The sequence below is a fragment of the Triticum aestivum genome, chromosome 3B, assembly GCF_018294505.1.
Source record: "Triticum aestivum cultivar Chinese Spring chromosome 3B, IWGSC CS RefSeq v2.1, whole genome shotgun sequence".
In the NCBI taxonomy this organism is placed as follows: domain Eukaryota; kingdom Viridiplantae; phylum Streptophyta; class Magnoliopsida; order Poales; family Poaceae; genus Triticum; species Triticum aestivum.
Genome location: NC_057801.1, coordinates 119,128,263 through 119,140,920, shown reverse-complemented (window position 1 = coordinate 119,140,920; position 12,658 = coordinate 119,128,263).

Here is a 12,658-nt window from a genome sequence, read left to right as displayed (position 1 = left end):
CCTGAGCGCCGCCGGGCTCCTCCGCCGCCCTGTCCCTCGCCGGCGCCACCAGCTCCTCCCGCCGGCGCGCCTCCGCCGCCGCCTCACTGGAGGCCAGAGCCCCGCCGCCAGCGCGCCTCCTCGCCTCCCCTCGCCGGACCCCGCATGGCCGCGTCGTCCCTCGCCGGAGTCGCCGTGTTGACCCGCCGTCGGGACCGCCTCATCCCGGATCGGCCTCGTCCACCCCGATCCCTCCAAGCAAACACGGCCGCGCCCCGTCCTAGATAACGCCGTCCCGTTGACTTCTCTCGGAGGGGTATAGTTTTCTAAGTCCCTTAAATTCCTGCATGCTGGTGCCATGTTCGACATGCCATAACTTGTTGCATACTGCTCCGTTTTGTGTGTGCTATATATCAAAATGTTTGTCATGAGATTCTCTACATTTTTTTCTATTGCACCATGTTCATTTGAGTTCATACTAATGCCTGAATCATCATTGCAAGAGTGCTATATGATGTTAACTGCTGTCTGTTAACAGAACTTGATGATTTGTTATTTTTGTTGCATTTTGTGTGTGCACCCTATGAACATGACCTCTACATGTGTTTTGTACTATGCCATGCCATATTTATAGATGTGAAATCTATGTATTTTTGTGAGTCTAGTAGTGAGTGCATCAAGCTTGTTAAGTAGGGTACTTGCTGTTACTGTTTTGCTAGGCTGAATCTGTTATTTTGTGCTGCTATGTAAACCTGCTGCTACAAGTCACTCTATGCATAATATGGAGATGTTCACTAAGGATGTTTTGTTATAAATGTCATGATATATCCATCCATGCCCCTGGTTGCATTTATAGCCTACTGTAGCTTGTTGTAATCTTGCTCCAAACTTGCTAAATAATGTTGCTGTCAGCCTATTAACATTAAGTTCAGTTTTGCCATGAGCTTTGCTAGTGATCCATGCACCCTATGAACTTGATCTTGCCATTCTTAGCTTCATAAACATGTATTCTTACTATTTGTCACCTTTCCATGACATTTATTTCTCTGTGGTGAGTGGTACAAGCTCACCAACATGCCTACTTATCGTTGTTCCTTGCATGTTTGAATCTGTCATATCATTTGCCATGTTTAGATGGGTGCCATCATATCTTCTGATCCTTTTTGGCTCATGGTCAGTAAGGGACTTTTATTCTATGCAATTAGTAGGTTCATTCCATGACTGTGTTTGCCATGTTAAGTTCCTGTAACATGTTGTTTGATATCTCTAAACATTGCAACCTGATGTTATTTCTGCAAAGTCTGAAACTGTTATCATTTGCAATCTTGCCATGTCTTTTTGATCATGTTCAATTGATTTCTGGAGATAGCTCAGTGTTCATGTTTTGTTATGCTTTACCTGTACATCATGTGCATGCCTTTTGTTCTCATGTTGGGGTGCTGTAGCATGTTGTTTTGATGCTTGCAATATGCCTAGTTGCTGTTTTGGACAGATTGTTGCTATAACTTGTATAGAGTGTATGTGTTGAACCGTTGCTCCGTTTTGAGTGTACTCTATATGAAACTTGCTTAATTTTGCATGTAGTTACATATTATCATGTTGCATCCTTGTTTTGAGGTGTTTGCTTGATGTTTGTATGCATTTTGCATCAATGCCATGTTTAACTTGTTTTGCTCATATCTTCTAGGCCGTAGCTCCAAATCTAATGAACTTTATATGTAACTTGACTAGAATCTCGTGTAGATCATCTTGGTGCATCTTAACTTGCTGTTTAACAACTTGAACATAGGGTTTATTCAGATCTGGACCAATTTCGAAATTTGCGTATGAGGACTTACCAGAATTGTTATATGTTGTTTCCGGCCTCATTTAAACTTGCTTTGATGTGTTTGCTCTTGTATGCATCATCTATTGCCATGAGTAGCTTCATGTAGATTTGTCATGCATCATGCTTGTTGTGCATCATGTCTTGTCTATGTGTGGTGTGTTTACCATGTTGTGTGCTTCTTCTTGATAGTTCCCGTTTCGTTGCGATCATGAGGATTCGTTCGTCTACGCTTGGTTCGGCTTCATCCGTTCATCTTCTTCATGGACTCGTTCTTCTTCCTAGCGGGATTTCAGGCAAGATGACCGTTGCCTTGGATCTCATTACTATCATTGCTATGCTAGTTGCTTCGCTCTATTGCTTTGTCGTGCTACCTATCTCTTGTTGATCAAGCCTCCCAAACTGCCATGTCAGCCTCTAACCTTTTCACCCTTCCTAGCAAACCGTTGCTTGGCTATGTTACCGCTTTGCTCAGCCCCTCTTATAGCATTGTTAGTTGCAGGTGAAGTTGAAGATTGCTCCATGATGAACAGGATTATGTTGGGATATCACAATATCTCTTATTTAATTAATGCATCTATATACTTGGTAAAGGGTGGAAGACTCAGCCTTATGCCTGGTGTTTTGTTCCACTCTTGTCGCCCTAGTTTCCGTCATATCAGTATTATGTTCCCGGATTTTGCGTTCCTTACGTGGTTGGGTGATTTATGGGACCCCTTGACAGTTCGCTTTGAATAAAACTCCTCCGGCAAGGCCCAACCTTGGTTTTACCATTTGCCTCACCACCACCTACTTTTCCCTTGGGAGTCGCTCTCTCCAGGGTCATCTTTATTTAGCCCCCCGGGGCCAATGCTTCTCTAAGTGCTGGTCTGAACCAGAGCCACTTGCAGCACCACCTCGGGGAAACTTGACGGCTGGTTTTAGTTGTACGTAGTGTTCATCCGGTGTTGCCCTGAAAACGAGATATGTGCAGCTCCTATAGGGATGTCGGCGCATCAGGCGGTCTTGCTGGACTTGTTTTACCATTGTCGAAATGTCTTGTAAACCAGGATCCCGAGACTGATCGGGTCTCCCTGGGAGAAGGAATATCCTTCGTTGATCGCGAGAGCTTATCATGGGCTAAGTTGGGACACCCCTGCAGGGTATAAACTTTTGAAAGCCGTGCCTGCGGTTATGTGGCAGATGGGAATTTGTTAATGTCCGGTTGTAGATAACTTGACACCAGATCCGAATTAAAACGCATCAACCGTGTGTGTAGACGTGATGGTCTCTTTTCGGCGGAGTCCGGGAAGTGAACACGGTTTTGGGTTATGTTTTACGTAAGTAGGAGTTCAGGATCACTTCTTGATCATTGCTAGCTTCACGACCGTTCCGTTTGCTCTCTTCTCGCTCTCTTTTGCGTATGTTAGCCACCATATCATGCTTAGTCGCTGTTGCAACCTCACCACTTTACCCGTTCCTTACCCATTAAGCTTTGCTAGTCTTGATACCCATGGTAATGGGATTGCTGAGTCCTCGTGGCTCACAGTTTACTACAACAACAGTTGCAGGTACAGGTTATGTGATGATCATGACACAAGAGCGATGTTTGCTTGTTTTGGAGTTCTTCTTCTGCTTCTTCTTCGATCAGGGGACAGGTTCCAGGTCGGCAGCCTGGGCTAGGAGGGTGGATGTCATTTGAGTTTCTGTTTGTGTTTCATCCGTAGTCGGATGGTGCTCTTATGTAAGATGATGTTGTATTCGTGTGGCATTGTATGCCTTTTGTATGTATCCCCATCTATTATGTGATGTTGATGTAATGATATCCACCTTGCAAATGCGTTTCAATATGCGGGTCTATCCTTGGTGGGACCTTCGAGTTCCTTTTGGATAGGGTCGCATATTGGGCGTGACAGACTCTTAGCATCGCTACGAGTGAGAAAGTCTCATCGTAGTCAACTCCTTGAACTTGTGAGAAAACATCTTAGAGGCAAGTCGAGCTTTCTTAATGGTGATACTTACCGTCATTGTCCGTCTTCCTTTTAAAATCCATCTGTACTTTCAAAGTCTATACTTTGTCAAGTAGTTCTTTCAAAGTCTATACTTTGTTTTCATACATGGATCCTCTCTTGGATTTTATGGCCTCGAGCCATTCATCGGAATCCGGGCCCACCATCACTTCTCCATAGCTCGTAGGTTCATTGTTGTCTAGCAACATGACCTCCAAGACAGGATTACGTACCACTCTGAAGTAGTACGTATCCTTATCAACCTACGAGTTTTGGTAGTGACTTGATCCGATGTTTCATGATCAATATCATCAGCTTCCACTTCAATTGGTGTAGGCGCCACAGGAACAACTTCCTGTGCCCTGTTACAGATTGGTTGAAGTGATGGTTCAATAACCTCATCAAGTCTCCACCATCCTCCCACTCAATTCTTTTGAGAGAAATTTTTCCTCGAGAAAGGACCCAATTTTAGAAACAATCCCTTTTGCTTCCGGATCTGAGACAGGAGGTATACCCAACTGTTTTGGGTGTCCTATGAACATGCATTTATCCGCTTTGGGTTCGAGCTTATCAGCCTGAAACTTTTTCACATAAGCGTCGCAGCCCCAAACTTTTAAGAAATGATAGCTTAGGTTTCTCTAAACCATAGTTCACACGCTGTCATCTCAATGGAATTACGTGGTGCCCTATTTAAAGTAAATGCGGTTGTCTCTAATGCCTAACCCATAAATGATAGTAGTAATTCGATAAGAGACATCATGGTATGCACCATATCCAATACGGTGCATTTATGATATTCGGACACACCATCACACTATGGTGTTCCAGGCGGTATTAGTTATGAAACAATTTCCACAAGGTCTTAATTGTGTACCAAACTCGTAACTCAGATATTCATCTCTATGATCATATCATAGACATTTTATCCTCTTGCCACGATGATCTTCAACTTCACTCCGAAATTGCTTGAACCTTTCAATAATTCAGACTCATGTTTCATCAAGTAAATATACTCAGAATCTACTCAAATCATTTGTGAAGTAAGAGCATAACGATATTCATTGCGTGCATCGACACTCATTGGATTGCACACATCAAATGTATTACTTCCAACAAGTTGCTCTCGTGTTTCATCTCACTGAAAAACGAGGCCTTTTAGTCATCTTCCCATGTGGTATGATTTGCATGTCTCAAGTGACTCAAAATCAAGTGAGTCCAAAAGATACATCTGTATGGAGTTTCTTCATGCATATATACCAATAGACATGGTTCGCATGTCTCAATCTTTTCAAAACGAGTGAGTCCAAAGATCCATCAACATGGGGCTTCTTCATGCGTTTTATACCAGTATGACTCAAATGGCAGTGCCACAAGTATGTGGTACTATCATTACTATCTTATATCTTTTGGTATGAACATGTGTATCACTACGATTGAGATTCAATAAACCATTCATTTTAGGTGCAAGACCATTGAAGGTATTATTCAAATAAACAGAGTAACCATTATTCTCCTTAAATGAATAACCGTATTGCGATAAACATAATCCAATCATGTCTATGCTCAACGCAAACACCAAATAATTATTATTTAGGTTTAACACCAATCTCGATGGTAGAGGGAGTATGCGATGCTTGATCACATCAATCTTGGGAACACTTCCAACACATATCGTCATCTCACCTTTAGCTAGTCTCCGTTTATTCCGCAGCTTTTTATTTCGAGTTACTAACACTTAACAACCGAACCGGTATCTAATACCTTGGTGCTACTAGGAGTACTAGTAAAGTACACATTAATATAATGTATATCCAATATACTTCTGTCGACCTTGCCAGCCTTCTCATCTACCAAGTATCTAGGGTAGTTCTGCTTCAGTGATCGTTCCCCTCATTACAGAAGCACTTAGTCTCGGGTTTGGGTTCAACCTTGGGTTTCTTGCAGACTAAGGCATAGCCTAGTGGTGGGAAGGGGCTAATGCCTTCCCACCCACCCAGGTTCAAGGCATGGTACTTGCAATTTGGGTTTGTTCCACCAATTATACTATAGGGGGTTCCCTTACAGTCTTCCTGTCAAAAAAACCTTGGGTTTCTTCACTAGAGCAGCAACTGATTTTCCATTTCATGAAGTATCCCTTCTTTCCCTTGCCCTTCTTGAAACTAGTGGTTTTACTAACCATCAACAATTGATGCTCCTACTTGATTTTTAATTTCGCGGTGTCAAACATCACGAATTGCTCAAGGATCATCATGTCTATCCCTAATATGTTATAGTTCATCACGAAGCTCTAGTAGCTTGGTGGCAGTGACTTTGGAGAACCATCACTATCTCATCTGGAAGATAACTCCCACTCGATTCAAGCGACTGTAGTACTCATACAATCTGAGCATGTGATCAACGATTGAGCTTTTCTCCCTTAGTTTGCAGGCTTAAGAAACTTGTCGGAGGTCTCACACCTCTTGACATGGGCACGAGCCTGAAATCTCAATTTCACCTCTTGGAACATCTCATATGTTCCGTGACGTTTCAAATTGTCTTTGGTGCCTCAATTCTAAACCGTTTAACACTACAAAAAAATACACTTCCGTGATGATACATGTTTGTCACAGTAGGTCGCGTTTTTTTCATGCATGTACATCCATGACAAATTTATGACAGAATCAAGATAGTCATACCTGTGCTGTCATAGAAGTGTTCCATGACATTACCAAAATTATCATCATGGAAGTGTCCACTTCCATGATGATAAATCGCGCGTCACAGAAGTGCTTTCGTCAAGGGTGACCGACACGTGGCATCAACCATAATGGAATGCCGTTAAGCTATAGGGTCGGGTTTTGGATCCGATAACCCGTTAACAGCCCCGACCAATGGGGATTTTCCACATGTAAAATCATCATTGGCTGGAGGAAACACGTGTCGGCTCGTTGTTGGCACAGATGTCATCCACTCATTGGACAGAAGGCGCCTATGATACATCGACACGTGGCACGGCCCAACAGATGCCCATTCCTGTGAAAAGGCCGGCCCGTTTGACTTGGTCAAAAGGTGACGGGTCGGCCCATGGAAAGCCTGTTAACGGCATGTTCGCATATAGCCCATTTACAACCCGCTAACCCAAGGCCCGTTACGCCCTATCCGAATTAGGCCCAGTAGCGTCATCTGGGCCATCCAATATGATTCCAGCCCGTTTTCACTTCTGGCCCATGTATGGCTCATGACGTCTTTCGGCCCATATGAGGCCCTATGTAACTCTTGGCCTATTAACGGCCAATGGTGAAACTGGTCCGCAATGAACAGTGTATCACTTTAGACCCATTAACGGCCCGTGGTGAAACTGGCCCGCAATGAACAGTGTATCACTTTACACCCATTAAGGGCCCATTATTCAGTTGGACCGTTTCCAGCCCATGTTATCTTTCGACCTTCTCAGAGCCCATTTATTCTTGGGCTCATTTTGAGCATTCGTTTACTTACGGCCCATTACTGTCATTTTCTGCTTGTGGGCCAAATTCAGCCTGTGGTTACAGTCGGCCCGTTTGTGGTCCGTTAATACATTGGGCCGTTTTCATAGCGTCATCAAATACAGCCTATTAACGATGGCCCGTTATGGTCGGCCCATGAACGGACGATTCCAACTCTAGCCCATTTACGACCATAATGCGGCCTGCTATTGGCCCATGTTTGGCCAATCGATCATACGGGCCGTATAAGGCCCATTAATGATACGGCCAGTAGAAGGCCCATTGTTTCTATGGCCAGTAGAAGGCCCAATGGTTCTACGGCCCGTAGAAGGCCTACTGTTTCTATGGCCCGTAGAAGGCCCACTGTTTCTACGGCCCGTAGGAGGCCCAGTGTCACTACAGTAAATATTAGCCCATGGTTATTGTGGCCTAGTTTTAAAAAATAGGTTATTGCGGCAACTAGCAAACCGCGGAAAAAGAACTGCATTGACTACAAGCAAACAAATAAACAAGACAACAAGGAAATAAATAAGCAAGCAACTTATGCTAGGCTATCACGGCTATTACACATATTACATCCACTGGGCATCAAAGTTCAGCACCAGTGCAAATATAGGGAACACAGCGGCATATAAACACCGCAGCAAGACAAGTCCAGAACTGAAACCACTTTAGAAGAGCTCAAGAAACAATATCCTGGGTACCCATAATGCTGGCAAGATGCTTAGCAAGCTTATTAACTTTCTCTTGTTTGGCGCTTAAATCCTCCAGCGCTTGCTATTGCACAAGAAAGTACGCATCTGAATTATGCAGGGACTTCCTCTGTCCTTCGGCTTCTTGCCGCAGCACAGCTGGCTGATGCCTTTCAGCTTGTAGCTGATACTTTAGAAGCCGAAGTGATTCAGGCAGCGAGTTCGAGGAGCTTGTGCCAGCGGTACTGGCCAGTAACTCGACCACTACATCAACGCAGGACTGTGGGGTTTTCTCACTATCTACAAGATTATTTTTATCACCTTTCTCGGAGACCAACAGGGTTGTCTCACTATCTTGAACCTTATCTGCATTACTTTCTCTACTATTGCATAGTGGGGTGCTCTTCTCCAATATTCTATTTGCATACTACAAGAGAAACAAGCAGACACATCACAGGTTTAGCTTGTAGTATACCAAACTCATTTTGGTAAACCGGTTCAGTAGTAAGGTGGACAGGATAACAACATGAAACAAACATATATCTATGTACTATGGACACTGTATTGTCCATATCATTCTAGTTTATGTTCCCTAATCAAGATAGAGACACAGTTCAACTCATATATTTTTAAGACACAGCAACATAGACAGAATATAAGTGTGAGAAACTACACAACATTGGCAGCACTTGTAATGAGCATCACATGAGAACATAACTGTTTATACAACTTAAACTGAAATCAACATAGAGCAAGAAGTTAGAACAGCAATCCAGTTAAAGAAATAGGTTTAAAACATACCTGTTGTGCCATTGGAGTTTCAATCGGATTCTTCAAATTCGTCAGTAGTTGGTATGAGTAAATGCAGTGATGCAACAACAAAGGAGTATGGACCATAGCTATGGAATCTGACCTAAGAACAGTTGCTCTTCTGCTTTAAACGTGGAGTTTGGGTTAGCTGTGGTGGTCTTCGTGCTTTGGGCACTGCAGTAGCTTTACAAACTGCTTGTGTGGGGGTACTCTGTGGTGGACATGGTGCTTTGTCAACTATAAGTGGGTTACTATCCGCTGGGGTAGCAGTTAGATGGGTTGTAGCTGGTTCTCTGCCCAACGGTGTAAGTGTGCAATCTGGAAGAGTCTCGATTATGTGTGGTGGGGCTAGTTTGTGGGCCAGTACAACCATGGTTCTATTTGCATCGACGGGTAGCATTGTCTTTTGTGAAGAACGGGTTTTTGCTCCCTTAGATACTGCCATCACCCCCTCCAATTCAAATGGCTGATAAACAAGAAAAGAAATTGAACGTACAGACATTGTATGATAGACAGATGTGGTAATTCACATATATGTTGTCTAACCAAATAGGACAACATGACACAATTTCACATATATGATGCCTAACTAAACAGGATAGCATGACACAGTTTCAGATATATGATGGATAACTTAACAGGATATAATGGCATAATTCAACATATGATGAGTACCTAAACAGGATGACATGACAAAACTATATGATGTCTTTCTAAAATAGGTTGGGATGAAATAATTCACATACATGTTGTCTAAGTATACAAGATGGCATGATATAATTGACATAAATGATTCATATACTAAGCAGCTAGCACTCGCATGTATGATCTCTAAACTAAGCAGATAGAATTCAATATTGTGCATATGATGTCTAAACTAAGCAATGCAAGACACCATATGCATCATATGAGAAATATAAACATTGAAACTTAGAGCATACACCTCAGGTGGGATATAGGACTGGTCATCTGTCTCTGAATCCTCCTCTGAGGAGCTCCCTGTAACCATCAAGATATATGCTTCAACAGGTACCATTGCCTGCTCTAAAGACCTTGTTTTCACCCCAGATTTTTCCATAATCGGCTCAAATGGCTGATACACATGAAGAGTAGTTCAATATACACAGATTGTCGACAAATGGAATACGTAATGAAAAAAAAGATGGCATGAGATAATTCACATATATGATGCCTGGCTCCATGGCGGTGCATAATTCACATATATGATAACTGGCTGAAAAACATGGCATTGCATAATTCACATATCTGATATAGAAAGCAAACAGGAGGCATTCACACAAAGCATGTCTAATCTAAACAGATGGCATGGCAATGCAAGACACCATATGCATGATATGAGCAATATAACCCAGCCAAGTTAGAGCATGCACCTCGGGGGGGGGGGGATACGATTGGTCATCTCTCTCTGAATCCTCCTCTGAGGAGCTATCTGTAACCAGCAAGAAATCTGCATCGACAGGTAGCACTGACTGCTCAGAAGACCTTGTTTTCACTCCAGATTTTCCCATGACCGACTCAAATGGCTGATGCATAGGAAGAGTAGATGAATGTATAAACATTGTTGACAAATGGAATACATTATGGAAAAAAATATGGCACGATACAATTCACATATACGATGACTGGCTAAACAGGATGGCATTGCATGATTCACGTATATGATGCCTGGCTAAAGAAGATGGCATTGCATAATTCCCATATACTCCCTCCATTCCTAAATATTTGTCTTTTTAGAGATTTCAAATGGACTACCACATATGGATGTATATAGACATATTTTAGAGTGTAGATTCACTCATTTTGTTCCGTATGTAGTCACTTGTTGAAATCTCTAAAAAGACAAATATTTAGGAAAGGTGGGAGTATGATATAGAAACCAAACAGGTGGCATTCACACAAAGCAAATCTAAACTAAGCTGATGACATATAAGATGTATAATGTAAGCAATGCAAGGTGCCATATGCATGATATGACCAACATCAGCATGCCAGGTTAGACCAAACACCTCAGGTGGTAAACAGGCATGGTCGGCTCCTTCTGAATCTCCATCTGAATAGTTATCTTCCTCTGGAATACAATCTCGAAATGCAGGAGAGGGGGGGCACTTCGCCCACCATGGAGCAGCGTCTGCATGACATTATATTCGCACGCAACGTTCTTCTCTTTTTCTCTACATGTTCAGTATGATTGTGTACAATATCTGACATGCATAATAAAAAATAGTTAGATTTTGTAAGGCCTAAGGGGTGCATGCAAAAATCAAGACTGATGGTAGCAAACGAGTGGATGGATCCAAAACTAATGATAGCAGGTAGATTATAGCTTCAGTTTAAAAAGATAGACAATGGATCATCTATTGTTTGTTGCCCACCCAACATGAACAACATGGAAGACCCCAGATGAACCAGATAGTAGATAGATACTATTCGTTGCTGGCTCGATATGAGACCATGGGCAATTCAAAACTCAAGATTGAACGATAAAGTAGCAGGTAATAATAACCAATGTATAACGTAAGCAAACACGAAAGACTGCGACCTCTCTTCCGGAACTGTGTAGTCCTCATGTTCATCTGCTCAGTCGATGATGGTAATGCAGTTGGCGTGGCTGCCGGCAATGGGGAAGATGATCTGAGCGGCGAAAGAAAGTCTGCAGGGGGGATCTCTGTTGCAGTGAATGCTTTTGTAGATGGTGCACCTCAGGTGGGGTGGATGACAGCACGGCAGGAGCAGGACATAACACACAGAGTTTTCTTTGATGCCAATCTGAAAATGAAGTAAATCTGTAAGGGCTCCTTAGAATTGGAGGATTCTATAAACGCAGGGATAGGAAAAACACCGGAATAGGATAGGAATGCACGTGCAAAACAGAGCATTTGGAAACATAGAACTTCAGTCAACCTGGGTGTTTGGCTCACATGAATTGGAAGAACAGAGGAATGGAGATACAAAGTGATGCAACGATTGTACAACCTCTTTGGCATAGCCTTGTGGACCTCAACATCATTGGGTTGGACGTGGAGGATGGTGATGATGCTAGTGTGACTGTCGGAGGCAGGGAAGAAGATCCGAGGCCTCTGGAAACGGCGCCGAGGGTACTGCTCCGCTGTGATGGACGGTTCCGTCGTTGGAGCAGCTCCGCTAAGGTGTACGATGATGAGGCTGAAGCATGACAAGACAGACAACTTTAATCTGAAGTGGGACCCTAATATCATCTGCAATAGATGATGTAAAATACATCACCAAAAAGTGCTAGATGTAAAACGCATCAGCCGCTCCGACAGATGCTGTAAGTACTGTTCACTCTGAACTTAACTGAAGAAAATGAACTTCACAGTCGAAACTGAATTTTACCGTCGAAACTGATTGAACTAGTAACAAAGCATTGCAATAGATGTTTAGGGCGTTCGAGCACTAGTAGCAGAGAAGCAGTGATCTAAATCAGCAGACGCTCGAGAAGGAAATGCACTAGCAGAGAGCAAGTCGTGCAGTAGCACCGCAAGCGAGTGCTAAAGTAGCAACTCCTGTAGTTGCCGGAGGTCATGCAGCAGCAGCAGCAGCAGCAGCGCAAAAGAGAGCAAGAGAAGAGCAGCAGCACGAACGAAAGCAGGAGCAGTGCAGCAGCGCGACCGACAGCAAGAACAGAGCCGTAGCGCGAGCGAGAGCCGGAGCAGCTACAGCTAGTGTCGTTGTGGAAGTCACCGCCGAGGAAGCAACGACATGGAGGAGAGACGTCGTGGATGATGTGGCTGACGATGGCGCCGTCGATGGAGACGCCATGTCTGCTCGGTATCGAGCACCGACAGCCCCGTGAGATCAATAAAAGATAAAATGCAGCGGTGAGTGCAGAACCTCCTTGGTGGCGCCGAGATGGCCTCG